The sequence below is a fragment of the Lonchura striata genome, chromosome 32 (genome assembly GCF_050655825.1).
Source record: "Lonchura striata isolate lonStrDom1 chromosome 32, ASM5065582v1, whole genome shotgun sequence".
NCBI classification, from domain to species: Eukaryota; Metazoa; Chordata; class Aves; order Passeriformes; family Estrildidae; genus Lonchura; species Lonchura striata.
Genome location: NC_140734.1, coordinates 8,678,882 through 8,694,474, shown reverse-complemented (window position 1 = coordinate 8,694,474; position 15,593 = coordinate 8,678,882). Strand labels below are relative to the sequence as shown.

The 15,593-nt window shown below is 52.3% G+C and overlaps 1 long non-coding RNA gene across 2 annotated transcripts; it reads right to left on the bottom strand.

Moving 5' to 3' along the window:
* Nucleotides 1-1,124: 1,124 nt before the first annotated feature.
* LOC144248418 (uncharacterized) lies at nucleotides 1,125-9,286 on the bottom strand. 2 transcript variants are annotated; one of them, XR_014950616.1, is made up of 6 exons: nucleotides 5,555-6,460; nucleotides 4,351-4,597; nucleotides 3,262-3,383; nucleotides 2,993-3,093; nucleotides 2,762-2,811; nucleotides 1,125-1,596 (listed from the first exon to the last, which is right to left on the bottom strand). It is a non-coding gene; the product is annotated as an uncharacterized LOC144248418 (long non-coding RNA). The 2 variants fall into 2 exon arrangements; XR_014950615.1 differs by lacking the exons at nucleotides 1,125-1,596; nucleotides 2,762-2,811; nucleotides 2,993-3,093; nucleotides 3,262-3,383 and having other exon boundaries at nucleotides 3,654-4,597; nucleotides 5,555-9,286.
* Nucleotides 9,287-15,593: the final 6,307 nt, after the last annotated feature.

Sequence of the window (15,593 nt, the reverse complement as noted above, 5' to 3'; positions counted from 1 at the left end):
CCCAGGGGCCCCTGGCCCTGACTGCAAAGAATCCTTATATCGAAGGATGGACCCCACACCGAAGTTGTCCCCACCTCAAACTTGTGCTGCCCTGATAGATCCAAGGGAGCCCTACAAACTGACATCAGGAACCTGGACTGCTGAGTTTTCTTTCCCAGGGAAAATGGAAAAAGGATGTGCCCAGGGGCCCCTGGCGCTGGGCTGGGGCCTCACTGCAAAGAATCCTTATATCGAAGGATGGACCCCACACCGAAGTTGTCCCCACCTCAAACTTGTGCTGCCCTGATAGACCCAAGGGAGCCCTACAAACTGACATCAGGAACCTGGACTGCTGAGTTTTCTTTCCCAGGGAAAATGGAAAAAGGATGTGCCCAGGGGCCCCTGGCCCTGACTGCAAAAAATCCTTATATCGAAGGATGGACCCCACACCGAAGTTGTCCCCACCTCAAACTTGTGCTGCCCTGATAGACCCAAGGGAGCCCTACAAACTGACATCAGGAACCTGGACTGCTGAGTTTTCTTTCCCAGGGAAAATGGAAAAAGGATGTGCCCAGGGGCCCCTGGCCCTGACTGCAAAGAATCCTTATATCGAAGGACGGAGCGCAGACCGAAGGTGTCCCCACCTCAAACTTGTGCTGCCCTGATAGACCCAAGGGAGCCCTACAAACTGACATCAGGAACCTGGACTGCTGAGTTTTCTTTCCCAGGGAAAATGGCCAAAGGGTGTGCCCAGGGGCCCCTGGCCTTGGGCTGGGCCCTGACTGCAAAGAATCCTTATATCGAAGGATGGAGCCCAGACCGAAATTCTCCCCATCTTAAACTTGTGCTGCCCTGATAGACCAAAGGGAGCCCTACAAACTGACATCAGGAATCTGGGCTTCTGAATTTGCTTTCACTATGTAGATATCCCTCATTCATTGGCAGGGCCCTGCGATCCCCTTGGTTTTCAGTTCCCACGTTTCCTTTTGCTTCCTCAATGTCAAATCCTCACTGGATTTCCCTCATCTTGCATCTCCCACCCCCAAGTACTCAGGGATTTTTTTTCATGCCGAATACCTGTTTTAATCTGACAGTACAAAGATTCGGCTTGATTTTTTCTGTGCTGGATTTCTCCTCGGGAAATCTGCCACCATATAACCCTAACCACAACCACTTTGCTTTGCTCAGAATTCACAACCTTCAGACCAGCATCATGGCACCTTACCCACTGGCCCTCCACTGGCACCTTCCCAAAGCATTCCAGTAATGCTCCACATTTTCAGTGGGCATCCTGTCTCGCCCTCATCCTGACCCTAAAAATACACCAAGGAATTCTAAAATAGCCATTAGGAAGGTATAACAATTCTCTAAAAGATGCCAGAGAAAGCCTTCAAAAATCCCCTAATAGCCCTGCAAAAAAAAACACTCAAGGAAGCCTGCTCTGCCTCCAAACCCCTTCCTGTTGCCCTCTAGCCCACAGATGTCATCCCTACCTTTTCGCAGCGGGTCCTGTTGTCCTCTGAGGGTTCTGGCGTTGTCCTGGTGCGAGGGTCGCTGCCCTGTCCCACTGGGAGGCTTCCGGTGTGGTCTCGCTGTCAGGCTTGCTGTGCTGTGCTGCTGTTGTTAGGGGTGAAAAGGGAAAAGGCTGCTTAGGGTGAGGTTAGGGCTGGGTGAGGGGTGCTGCACCTGTACCCTAACTTGCCTCCTAAGCTGTACGCTGTAGCCCTGATCCCCACTGGACTGTCCAGCCCTCAGACCCTCTCCCTTCACCCCTGACCCCTCCCTCAGCCCCCCAGCCCTCAGGCTCTGGCTGTCACCCTCGAACCCCCCTTTGCCCCTCAAGCCCCCTCTCCTCTGCTCCTCAGCCCCCAGCTTCTCTGTGTCACCCTCCAGCTGCCCCTGCCCCCCTCAGCATCTCTCTGTGTCACCCACTGTCCCCTCCCCTGTTCCTCCCTCAGCTCCCAGCCTCTGTCACCCTCAAGCTGTCCCTCAGCCTCTATGCCATGAAAAGACCCTAAAAAACCCACAAAAATGCCCTAAAAAAACCCTCATCTTCAAAATGTCTTAAAACCCCGACAAAAACATGAAAATAGCCTCAGAATGCCCTTAAAATACAATAAAAATACTCTACTTTAAAAAGCCCCTAAAACACCCCTAAAAACCCCCAAAGAACGTTTAAAAAATATCTCTAAATATTCCTAGAAGAGCTCTAAAAATAGCCCCAAAATCCTTAAAACACATTGATGAGACCCTAAAGAAACACCGCAGCGAGGGAGGCTGGAAGATGCGAAGCCGCGCTCCCGGCCCCGGGCGCAGCGTGGCTCCGGCAGGAAAGCGGCTCCTCCGGCAGGAAGAGGCGGCGCCAGGCCAGGAGACCCCCGCCCGCTGCCCCCGGCCCGGCGGGGCCGGCACCGGGCCCGGGGGGCCCCGGCGGCGCCCGAGCCCCGCGCCCGGAGCGGACGGAGCGGCGGCACCGGCGCGGCGCCCGCGCCGCCTCCCCCGCCCGCCGGCCCGGCCAAAGCTCCGCTCGGCTCCGCACGGCTCGCACCGGCGCGGCTCCGGCGGGCCCGCGGCAGCCCAGCCGCGCCCAGCTCCCCTTCCGCCCCGGCCAGCCCCGGCACTTCCGGCAGGGCTCCGCGCCGGACCCTTTGCTGCCGGGCCGGGGGCAGAAGAAGCGCCCCGAATGCAGCGGCACAGCCCGATCCCCGCCCTGCCAGCGCTGCCACGGCTGCAGCTCCCTTCCTCTGAAGCCCCGACACTGATGCCACGCTCCGGCGCTCACCTCACCCTAACAAGGGAAAAGAAATGTAGGCTTCCCTTCAATCGTGTCCCCTAGAAGAGAAGAAAAGAAGCAGCTTTCCTCAAATGATGGCAAAAGGGAGAATTTTACCTCAATCCAAACCCCTTAAAAGGTGGGACCACAGGACTGCCCCCTCCAATTCAACCCCAGGATGACGAAATTTCAAAGGGAAAGGAGAAAAGTCCCCGCTATAAAGGCACAGCACCGGCTCACCTGCTTGGCTGCTGCTTCTCGGCACAAAGGTTTGTCCCTGGGCTCCTCCTTTGAGCAATGCTCCACGTATCCAAGTGTGTATCCAGGTGATCCCCCGGACCCTGTCCAAAGCGCCCACCGTCCTTCCAGGAGACAGCCCCGCGAGCCCCCCACAAACTCCTCTTCTCCAGCAGCTCTGTGCAAAACCCGGCTGAGGCAAAGCCTCACCCTTAAATAACCTCCCCCCGGCAGGACACGCCCCTCCTCCTCATCAACTTAACAGCTCGCACCTGCTGCTGTTGCCACTCTCCAACAGCGTCTCTTGGTCTCTCCCTCTCCAGCACACAGCCCACTTCTCACAGACACAGATCCAACAGAAATCTGCTACAGGTGTTGGCTTTTCTTAATCCACCTGGTTACATGATTAAAACACATACATGCATTGATGGTCATTGAGAGAAAGCTTTCCCCTGGAGAAAACAGACCTTTTGCCGGCACACTTTGATACACCTTTGGAAAAAGCAGAAATTGCACCAACTCCTAAGACCCCTGCCGAGGAACCCAGCCCTGCCTGGGACACCCAAAGCAGCAGACCTTGAAAAAGGAGGGGAAAAGTCAAGCTTGGAGTGGAAAAAGAGGATAGAACTACAGCAGCCTTTAAAAATGCCTGCACAGAGCAATAGTGGGAACCAGACACATTTATTCTTTCCTTGCTTTCTGTGATGACATAAATAGGAAGTAAGAACACGTTAAACAAAAGGCAGAGCTAGGATTTTACAGGTCTTCATTTTGGCAGGCTGCATGACAAACACCTCTTCCAGGACTGCAATGCCTTTTGGGGAATGGCAGAGAACGGAGGCAAAAGGTGCCGGGAGCCCTTTCTGTTCCCTTCAGCCCCTGCAGCCCCTCCGGTGCTTTCAGGGCACTCTCTTGGTTCGTTCCTAGAGAAAAAGGCTAGGGCATGATTTTCAAAACTACTGCCCGTCCCCAGTCAGAGTTTCCTACATTCCTGGGTACAAATGAGTGGATGGAGGGAGTGGATGGATGCTGTCCAGCAGTGTCCCCAGGGGCATCTGGAGTGTTCACACTGCTGAGCTGAGAAAAACTCACCAAACCCAGCCCAGGGGCCTGTGATCCTCCACCCACCCGGGGGAACTCCGGTCGCTGTAAACAGAGGCCACAGCGCACACCAGGCTCTGCTGTGCCCGGTGAGGAGTCTCTGTATGAGCCCTGAGCCCTGGCATCGCCTCCCAAACACCACAGAGACCTCTTGTGCCATCAGAGAAAAGCCCTGGAGCAAACGTGTGTCCCCAGCACGATCAACAAGAGATGCAGAATTACCTCCTCAATAAAAACACTGTTTCTGATGGAAATGTTACCTCTGTCAACTGTGAGGATTTTATAGGAATACTGGCTCAAGAATTCAGTGACTTCAGGGATTCCATACCACAGGTTCCTGGGACTGCTTGGGCATCCAGAGCCTATAGTATTGGTTAAACTGGTAGAGCTGAGGATACTTATCAGCTTTGTCACAGAGCTGGAACGTCACGCAGGGAGCAAGGGGTTCTCTCGGAGAGTGCAGGAGGCCAGTGAAAACAGCACCAAGGTCCTCCACGACGTCTGCTCCTAGAAAAGCCAAATAAATTAAACTATTGACATGAGCACGGACACTGGGGCAACCTTCCTTACTTTGGGCCTTGCCAGCAGCCCACAGAGCCTCACGCAGAAAAGAACTGATCGAGATCAAAAAGTGTTCCTAGTGACCTAGACAGGTGCTCCTGGCTGCTGAGGTACCTGAAAAACCCTCCAGACATCATCAGCTCTTGCTTAAGCAAATAATCCACCTTCACCGTGTTGTGCCAAAAACACGCCCGGCCCTTAACAGGGAGAGACCCTGCCAGGCACCGCCTCAGAGAAGAACCGAGCTGTACTGGGGGGACACACCCAGCCAACGTGTACGAGTTAAACAGAATTTTCTCTCAGAACTGGGACTTTCAGCACCCCCCAGGTGCTACTTGACTGCCACATACACACAGAGGGCTTCGTGAGGTGCTCTGGGGTTGGCCAGTCCTGCTCCAAGCCCTGCTGATGCCCCGGTGGTTTTAAGGATGTCCTCAAGGAGGTGGTAGAACCTCACAGTGTTTGCCCCTGGAGCTTAATTTCTGAAGTTTTCCTTGGGAAACGCACCCACTTCCTACTTAACAAGGCAGTCCCCTCTCCCTGCTCTCAGGAAGAGCTGCCCACAGGCACGGGAACCACCTTCCTCTCCTGATCGCCACGCTCTGCCCTTAAAACGCTGTTACTGAGGCCAGCTACTTCCACACCAAGACTGTCCATGCAGGGACAGTGTCCCTTCTCTTCAGGGTCAGGGAAAAAGGGCAGAAGCACCTACAGAGCTTCAATGCCCCTCCTGAGCACAAAGCACCGTGAATCTGCACCTCCTGCTGCTTGCAGGGAAGATAATAAAATGCCTCAAGGTAAAAAATGATAAATGGTAAAAAATTATTACAAGAGGGTAGAAGTGATGCTGCTTTCACTCCACTGCTAGAAATGACACATAAAACATAAAAAAAAACCCTGTACCTGTTCCATTTTCAGACTGAAACAACAGCATATTCCTGGCTGCTCATGCAGCAGGGACAACAGCACTGAAGGGAAATGTTTGGATAATCATGTCTTCATTTAAAGAGAACCCAATTCCTTCATCTAAGCCATCACTGCCCTCCATCAGAACAGCCAGCACATCCACGACATCTAATAAGCGAAGGAAAAAATGTAAGCAGAGGATCCAGACTTACTGGGAAAACAACAGAGGTAGAATGCAACATTCCAGGAACACAAGGTAGCTTTTTAGTCACAAAAAAAAAGAAAGAAAAAAAAAAACACCCAAAAAAAACTAAAAAAAAAACCCCACCAAAAAACAAAAAACCCCAAAAAACCCCAAAGGCACATTTGCCAGGCAATACAATGTTAGGGGCAGCACAAAAATCACAGCTGTACTTCACTCTGCCTTTCAAAGCTGCTGTCCAGCACAGGTTGCCCACAGAAGCTGTGGCTGCCCCCGGATCCCTGGAAGTGTCCAAGGCCAGGCTGGACAGGGCTTGGAGCACCCTGGCATGGTGGAAGGTGTCCCTGCCCATGGCAGGGGTGGAACGGGACGAGCTTTAAATAAAGGTGCCTTCCCATCCAAACCCTTCTGGGATTCCACGATTCTGTGAGCAGCCCCAGGCAGAAGGGCTAAATTTCCATTGTGGTTCGGAAATGCTGCTGCAAGAGCACAAACAGATTTCAAATACTGTTCAAGTGGCACAACCACATCAAAAATTACGTCTGGGGGTAAAGTGGCAACTCTGCAATTCCAGCCTCTGATACCAAGGACACATGGAGGGCTGAATCCAGGGGGCGTTCGGGGTCCGAGTCGGGGTCGTCTTCATGAGCCACCAGCCTGGGGACCCAAAAATCGGGGGGAACCCCGAATTGGGGGGGGACCCAAAATTGGGGGGTCCTGGGGGGCTCTGGAAGGTCTTTGCAGCATCCCAGGAGGAATTTTGGGAGTCCCAAGGGGGGGTTTGGGGAGTCATGAAGGGAATTTAGGGGGTCTCAGAGAGTTTTTGGGGGGTCCCAGGAGGAATTTTGGGGACCCTGATGGGAATTTTGGGGATCCCAGGGGGTGTTTTGAGGTCCTGGAGAGCTTTTTGGGGGGGTCTCAGGGAGTTTTTGGGGTCCCAGGAGGAATTTCAGGGGTCCTAAAGAGAAATTTGGAGGTCCCAGAAGGTGTTTTGGGGTGACAAATAGAATTTTGGGGGTTCAAGGGGTGTTTTGGGGTCCCAAAGGGAATTTTGGGGGTCTCAGTGGGGTTTTGGGGGTCCTGAAGGGAATTTTGGGCGTCCCAGGGGGGGTTTTGGAGTCCTGGGGAGAATTTTGGGTATCTCAAGAGGTTTTTGGGAGGAATTTTGGGGTCCCAAAGAGAATTTTGTGGGTCCTGGGGAGGGTTTGGGTCCTGAAGTAGAATTTTGGGGGTCCCAGGGGGTTTTGGGGGGTCCCAGGAGGAATTTCAGGGACCCTGATAGGAATTTTGGGGGTCCCAGCGGGGGTTTTGGAGTCCCAAAGGGAATTTTGGCCAACCCAGGGGGAGTTTTGGAGTCCTGGGGAGAATTTTGAGGGTCTCAGGGGGTTTTTGGGTGGAATTTTGGGGGTCCCGAGTGGAATTTTGTGGGTCCTGGGGAGGGTTTGGGGTTCTGAAGGGAATTTTGGGGGTTTCTGGGAGTTTTTTGGGGGTTCCAGTAGGAATTTTGAGGTCCTGAAGGGAAATTTGGGGGTCCCAGGGGGGGTTTTGGGGTCCCAAAGGGAATTTTGGAAGTCCCAGGGGGGATTTTGGGGTCCTGGAGAGGTTTTTGGGTGTCCCAGGGGGCCTTGTGATGTCCTGGAGAGAATTTTGGGGGTCTCAGGGGGTCTTGGGGAGGAATTTTGGGGGTCCCAAGTAGAATTTTGTGGGTCCTGGGGGGGGTTTGGGGTCCTCAAGTGGATTTTGGGGGTCTCAGGGGGTTTTGGGGGGTCCCAGGAGGAATTTAGGGGTCCTGAAGGGAATTTTGGGGTCTCAAGGAGTTTTGGGGGGTTTCAGGAGGAATTTCGAGGACCCTGATGGGAATTTTGGAGGTCCCAGGGGGGTTTTTGGGGTCCCAAATGGAAGTTTGGGCGCTCCAGGAGGGGTTTTGGGGTCCCAAAGGGAATTTTGATGGTCTCAGGGGGGTTTTGGGAGGAATTTTGTGGGTCCCGACCAGAATTTTGAGGGTCCTGGGGGTGGGTTTGGGGTCCTGAAGGGAATTTTGAGGTCTCACGAAGTTTTTGGGGGGTCCCAGAAAGAATTTCGGGGACCCTGATGGGAATTTTGGGGCTCCCGGGGGGGGGTTTGGGGTCCCGAAGAGAATTTTGGGGGTCTCAGTGGGGTTTTGGGTCTCCCAGGAGGAATTTCAGGGACCCTGATGGGAATTTGGGGTGTCCCAGGGGGGCTTGTGGTGTCCTGGGGAGAATTTTAGGGGTCTTGGGGGTTTTTTGGGAGGAATTTTGGGGGTCCCGAGTGGAATTTTGTGTGTCCTGGGGAGGGTTTGGGGTTCTGACGGGAATTTTGGGGACTTCTGGGAGTTTGTGGGGGGTCCCAGGAGGAATTTGGGGTTTGTGAGAACCCCAGCCTTTCTCTGGGGTCTCATGTGGTGAAATTCCTCCTCCAACCCGTGCTTCCAAAGAAAAACTCCGCAGGCTTTAGCTGTTCAGTCTCAAGGCAGTTTATCGCTAGTTATCTAACAGATTATGTTCTTGGACTGCGGCTGTTTGATCAGCGGCCTGGGTAGAGGCACACACACACCCTGACATCCTCTCTATCTGCTGTCTTCTTCGTCTCTCCCCCCACCCAGGGCTGCTGCTATCTTTTATAAGATATATTACGTATAACATGTTTACAATTATTCCCCAGTACCTACTACCTACGTTGCCAAGTGTTTTTCTACTCTAAACCAATCTGTGAGTGCCAACATCACCAAGAACATGGAGGTAAGGAAAAAGAAGGAGGAAGAACAGGATCAGCCCACTTTCCTCCATCTTAGAACTCCTGACCCCCATGTACAAAGTGAAAACCCCCCTGGACATGTGCTAAAACCCCCTTGTACAATACTAAAAAAATTTCCCCTCTACTTTGTAATTACTTTTACTATACTATCTAACCTTTTGTGATTGCTTGTTCCACCTCCAAAATTGGTAACTCATTCCATGGCTCAAACTCACAATCACAGCTGTTTCCAGCTGCCTGCCAGGGTCCCAAATGCTTCTGACCAAGGCCTGGAACCACTAAAAATGTCTGAGAGACATTATGAGTTCCCACAGGGGTCCTGAAAAGAAATCTGGGGGTCCCAGGGGGGGTTTTGGGGTCCTGAAGGGAATTTTGGGTGTCCCAGGGGGTTTTTGGAGTCCTGGGGAGAATTTTGAGGGTCTCAGGGGAGTTTTGGGAGGAATTTTGGGGTCCTGAGTAGAATTTTGTGGGTCCTGGGGGAAGTTTTGAGGTCCCGAAGGGAATTTTGGGAGTCATAGGGGGAGTTTTGAAGTCCTGGGGAAAATTTTGAGGGTCTTAGGGGGTTTTTGGGAGGAATTTTGAGGGTCCCGAGTAGAATTTTGGGGATCCTGGGGGGGAGGTTTGGGGTCCTGAAGTGAATTTTGGGGTCTCAGGAAGTTTTTGGGGGGTCCCAGAAAGAATTTTGGGGACCCCGATGGGAATTTGGGGCTCCCGGGGGGGTTTTTGGAGTCCAGAAGGGAATTTTGGGGGACCGGGGGGGGTTTGGGGTCCCAATGGGAATTTTGGGAGTTCCAAGGGGGTGGGTTGGGGTCCGGAAGGGAATTTTAGGGGTCTCAGGGGGTTTTTGGGGGTACCTGGAGGAATTTCGGGGACCCTGATGGGAAATTTGGGAGTCCCAGGGGGGGTTTTGGGGTCCTGAAGGGAATTTTGGGCGTCCCAGGGGGAGTTTTGGAGTCCTGGGGAGAATTTTGGGGGTCTCAGGGGGTTTTCGGGAGGAATTTTGGGGGTCCCGAGTAGAATTTTGTGGGTCCTGGGGAGGGTTTGGGGTCCTGAAGGGAATTTTTGGGTCTCAGGGAGTTTTTGGGGGGGTCCCAGGAGGAATTTTGGGGACCGTGATGGGAATTTTGGGGGTCCCAGGGGGGTTTTTGGAGTCCCGAAGGGAATTTTGGGGGTCCCAGACGGGGTTTTGAGGGTCCCAAAGGGAATTTTTTGGTCTCTGGAGTTTTTGGGGTCCCAGGAAAAACTTCGGGGTCCTGAAGGGAATTTTGGGAGTCACAGGGGGCGTTTTGGAGTCCTGGGGAGAATTTTGGGGGTCTAAGGGCTTTTTTGGGAGGAATTTTGGGGGTCCCGGGTAGAATTTTGGGGGTCCTGGGGAGGTTTTATGGTCCTGAAGTGAATTTTGGGGTCTCTGGGAGTTTTTGGGGGGTCCCAAGAGGAATTTTGGGGACCCCGATGGGAATTTTGGGGATCCCAGGGGTGTTTTGGGGTCCCGAAGGGAATTTTGGGAGTCCCAGGGGGGGGGGTTGGAGTCCTGGGGAGAATTTTGATGGTCTCAGGGTTTTTTTGGGAGGAATTTCGGGGGTCCTGAGTAGAATTTTGGGGGTTCTGGAGGTGGGTTTGGGGTCCTGAAGGAAACTTTGGGGGTCTCAAGGAGTTTTGGGGGGTCCCAGGAGGAATTTCGGGGACTCTGATGGGAATTTTTAGGGGTCCCAGGGGGGGTTTTGGAGTCCCGAAGGGAATTTTGTGCGTTCCAGGGGGGGTTTTGAAGTCCTGGGTGGAATTTTGAGGGTCCTGGGGGTATGTTTGGGGTTCTGAAGGGAATTTTGGGGTCTCACGAAGTTTTTGGGGGGTCCCAGGAGGAATTTCGGGGACCCTGATGGGAATTTTGGGGGTCTCAGGGGGTATTGGGGGGTCCCATGAGGACTTTCGGGGTCCTGAAGGGAATTTTGGGGTGTCAAGGAGTTTTGGGGGGTCCCAGGAGGAATTTCGGGGAGTCTGATGGGAATTTTGAGGGGTCCCAGGGGGGGTTTTGGAGTCCTGGGGAGAATTTTAGGGGTCTCAGGGTTTTTTTGGGAGGAATTTTGGGGGTCCCGATTAGAATTTTGTGGGTCCTGGGGAGGGTTTGGGGTTCTGAAGGGAATTTTGGGGGTCTATGGAAGTATTTGGGGGGTCCCAGGAGGAATTTTGGGGTCCTGAAGGGAATTTTGGGGGTCCTAGGGGGGGTTTTGGGGTCCCAAAAGGAATTTTGGGCGTCCCAGGGGGTTTTTGGGGGTCCCAGGAAGAATTTCCGGGTCCTGAAGGGAATTCTGGGGCTCCCAGGGGGGTTTTGGGGTCCCAAATGGAATTTTAGGCATTCCAGGGAGAGGTTTGGAGTCCTGGGGAGAATTTTGAGGGTCTCCGGGGGTTTTTGGGGGGAATTTTGGAGGTCCCGAGTAGAATTTTTTGGGTCCTGGGGGAGGTTTTGGGGTCCTGAAAAGAATTTTGGGGGTCTCACGAAGTTTTTGGGGGTCCCAGAAATAATTTTGGTGACCCTGATAGGAATTTGGGGGGTCTCAGGGGGTTTTGGGGGGTCCCACGAGGAATTTTGGCGTCTTGAAGGGAATTTTGGGGTCTCAAAGAGTTTTGGGGGCTTCCCAGGAGGAATTTTGGGGACCCTGATGGGAATTTTGGGTGTCCCAGGGGGGTTTTCGGGGTCCTGAAGGGAATTTTGGTGGTCCCAGGGGGGTTATCTGGGTTCTGAAGGGAATTTTGTGGGTCCCAGGGGGGTGTTCTGGGTTCCGAATGGAATTTTGTGGGTCCCAGGGGGGTTTTTGGGGTCCCTAAGGGAATTTTGGGCGTTCCAGGGCCGTCCCGATGGTTTTGGGGTCGCGCTGGCTGCGGGGCTGCAGTACCGCCCTGTGTCCACAAGGCGGCAGCATTTGTCAAGTGAGTCCGCGACAAGATGGCGGTCCGTGGGGACCTTGATGGTGACAGGCGTTTTTTGCCGATGCCTGTCGGCTCCCGCCAAAAACCCGCACGCTCGCGGCGCTCCTGACCCCACAGCCCGTGTGCACGGCATCGTAACCGCCGCGGAAAATCCCGTCGCGGGGCGCCGGCGGTGCGGGCAATTCAGGCAGTGTAAAAAACAGACACGGGTCCTCGAATTTCAACGTCCTCGTTTTCGCGCCCTCTCGAGAAGGTCAAGCGAGTCCGCGCCAAGCCCCTCCCAAGATGGCGGCCGCGGGCGGCGGGCTGCAGTGCCGCTCTCTGCCCACACGGCGGCAGCACTGTGCCGTCAGCAGCGAATGCCCCAAAGATCCGCGCGGGAAAGAACGGAACAAAAACCCTGCCTCGGACCCGATAGGAACCGAAAGAAAAAACCTTTCCTCTTAAACTGCATTTCAACAGAGTTTATTTTTACATTTTTCGCATTTATATTCACATTCGGATTTATAATGTATATTGATATATAATTGTATTTTCATAATTCCTTACATTTATTCCATTTATTATATTTTATTATATTTTAGATTGTATACATATCTTAATAGATTGCTTACATATTTCTATAGTTAGATTTAGAGTTCTAAAAGGTTTATATTGATTAAAATAAAAACCTGACTCTATCCAAGTAAAAATCTTTTTAAAAAACCCTTTATTTAAACTCCATTTAAATTTATTTCTATTTTTCGCATTTATAGTCAAATTTACATTTTAAATGTAGATTGATGTATGGTGCTATTTATAGTCTATCTCTTCCTAATACTATTTTTATTTCTATTTTATATTTTTATATATATCTGTATACATTGAATATATATTTCCATATTTAGAACAATATCAAAATAAAATGTATATTCATATTTTTTCCATTAATGCCCTGCCTCTAACCAAATAAAAACAAAAACAAAAACAAAAAAATCTTTCTATAAACAATACTTGAATATATATTGAATACACCCTGCATTACAAATTGCAGGGGAAATGGATTCCCTCATGATTTGAACACAAGAAATAATGGAAAAGGAAGCTTTTTCCCACAATTTAAACCCCTTTTCTCTCCATAACCCCTCATTTTTCTGGGAGCGCTGTGGAAGGTCTGGGGGTTCTAAGGAGGGATTGACACAATAAAAGGGGAAAGTTGAAAGCTCTCCCGTGGAACCCCACATGCTGCCCGGCCTGCTCAGGTGCTGCCCCTTGGCAAGAGGGCTCTTCCCTCGGCATTTTCTCAAAGGGATGCTCGTGCCCGGGTGGGTCCGGCTGCTCCCCGATCCCTGCTGGATGTTCCAGCCATAGCTCCTGGAGGGACACTTGGGATACCCCTGTTAGCCCCTCGGGATTAGCAGCTCCCTGTGCAGGTGTGCCCAGGTAGCTGCACTGAAAGCAGCTGCTCACACGGGGAGCTGCTACACCTAGGAGTGGGGGATGAGGTGAAGAAAGGTCCTGTGGGGTGTTCCCTTCCCTACGCAGGCCTTTGCCAGACCCTTCAACAATGCGGTGCCAGATTTTCATTGCCAAGATAATTAACAGTCTTTCCCCTGGCCAAACAGGAATTGTGCTTCCAAAATTGCAAACAGTGAATGATTTCTTGCAGACACCAGCTGCCAACACCAGGAACTCTCACTGCCTTTGGAGAGCAGCACGCCTCCAGTGAACACACATCAACACACAGGGAGGGTGAGGTAGGTTTTACATGGAAAAAGGGCAGAGGTCGGGTCACAAGGCCTGTGGCCCCAGGTGACTTGATACATCTTTTTGTTCTGAATGGCACAGGATTTCTCCAGCAGCAAAACTGCTGACAGCAAGAATTCTGCCTGTCCTGGAAGAGACAAGGACCTCCTCAAAATTGACATCAGGAAGTGAAGAGGGAGAGCCATGTTTCACACAGAATAGGGCCAGTGACAGAGTCCAAGAGCCAGAAGCCATGAAAAAAGGGTTGCCCCTTGGAAATCTGAATGGAGAAGGATGTGTTGTGGACCCAAGCTGCTTTCATGTCGATGAGGGGTTGCCTTGATGATCCCAAGCAAAAATCGAAAACTGACGTCAGGAACCGGGACTGGCGAGCATGCATTCCTAGAGAAAATAGCTTGAATTCACGCAGACCACCATGCGGTCCAGGGTGGGCAGCTGAGTGCAGGAAATATGAACATAGAAAAATACAATCCAGGCCCAAACCGCACCCACCTCAACCTTGTGCTGCCCTGATACACCCAAGGGAGACCTACAAACTGACATCAGGAACCTGGACTGGTGAGTTTTCTTTCCCAGGGAAAATGGAAAAAGGATGTGCCCAGGGGCCCCTGGCCCTGGGCAGGGGCCTCACTGCAAAAAATCCTTATATCGAAGGATGGACCCCACACCGAAGTTGTCCCCACCTCAAACTTGTGCTGCCCTGATAGACCCAAGGGAGCCCTACAAACTGACATCAGGAACCTGGACTGCTGAGTTTTCTTTCCCAGGGAAAATGGAAGAAGGATGTGCCCAGGGGCCCCTTGCCCTGACAGCAAAGAATCCTTATATCGAAGGATGGACCACACACCGAAGTTGTCCCCACCTCAAACTTGTGCTGCCCTGATAGACCCAAGGGAGCCCTACAAACTGACATCAGGAACCTGTATTGCTGAGTTTTCTTTTTACAGGGAAAAGAGACAAAGCTTTTGCCCAGGGGCCCCTGGCCCTGGGCCGGGCCAGCACTGCAAGAAATCCTTATATCGAAGGATGGAGCCCAGACCGAAGTTGTCCCCACCTCAAACTTGTGCTGCCCTGATAGACCCAAGGGAGCCCTACAAACTGACATCAGGAACCTGGACTGCTGAGTTTTCTTTCCCAAGGAAAATGGCCAAAGGATGTGCCCAGGGGCCCCTAGCCCTGGGCTTGGACCTCACTGCAAAAAATCCTTATATCAAAGGATGGAGCCCAGACCGAAGATGTCCCCACCTCAAAATTGTGCTGCCCTGATAGACCCAAGGGAGCCCTACAAACTGACATCAGGAACCTGGACTGCTGAGTTTTCTTTCCCAGGCAAAATGGCCAAAGGATGTGCCCAGGGGCCCCTGGCCCTGGTCTGGACCCTGACTGCAAAAAATCCTTATATCGAAGGATGGAGCCCAGACCAAAATTGTCCCCACCTCAAACTTCTGCTGCCCTGATAGACCCAAGGGAGCCCTACAAACTGACATCAGGAACCTTGACTGCTGAGTTTTCTTTCCCAAGGAAAATGGAAAAAGTATGTGCCCAGGGGCCCCTGGCCCTGGGCTGGGGCCTCACTGCAAAAAATCCTTATATCGAAGGATGGACCCCACACCGAAGTTGTCCCCACCTCAAACTTGTGCTGCCCTGATAGACCCAAGGGAGCCCTACAAACTGACATCAGGAACCTGGACTGCTGAGTTTTCTTTCCCAGGGAAAATGGAAAAAGGATGTGCCCAGGGGCTTGTGGCCCTGGGCTGGGCCCTGACTGCAAAAAATCCTTAAATCGAAGGATGGAGCCCTGACCAAAGTTGTCCCCACCTCAAACTTGTGCTGCCCTGATAGACCCAAGGGAGCCCTACAAACTGACATCAGGAACCTGGACTGCTGAGTTTTCTTTCCCAGGGAAAATGGCCAAAGGATGTGCCCAGGGGCCCCTGGCCCTGGGCTGGGGCCTGACTGCAAAAAATCCTTATATCAAAGGATGGAGCCCAGACCGAAGTTGTCCCCACCTCAAACTTGTGCTGCCCTGATAGACCCAAGGGAGCCCTACAAACTGACATCAGGAACCTGGACTGCTGAGTTTTCTTTCCCAGGGAAAATGGAAAAAGGATGTGCCCAGGAGCCCCTGGCCCTGGGCAGGGGCCTCACTGCAAAGAATCCTTATATCGAAGGATGGACCCCACACCGAAGTGTCCCCACCTCAAACTTGTGCTGCCCTGATAGACCCAAGGGAGCCCTACAAACTGACATCAGGAACCTGGACTGCTGAGTTTTCTTTCCCAGGGAAAATGGCCAAAGGATGTGCCCAGGGGCCCCTGGCCCTGACTGCAAAAAAATCCTTATATCGAAAGATGGACCCCACACCGAAGTTGTCCCCACCTCAAACTT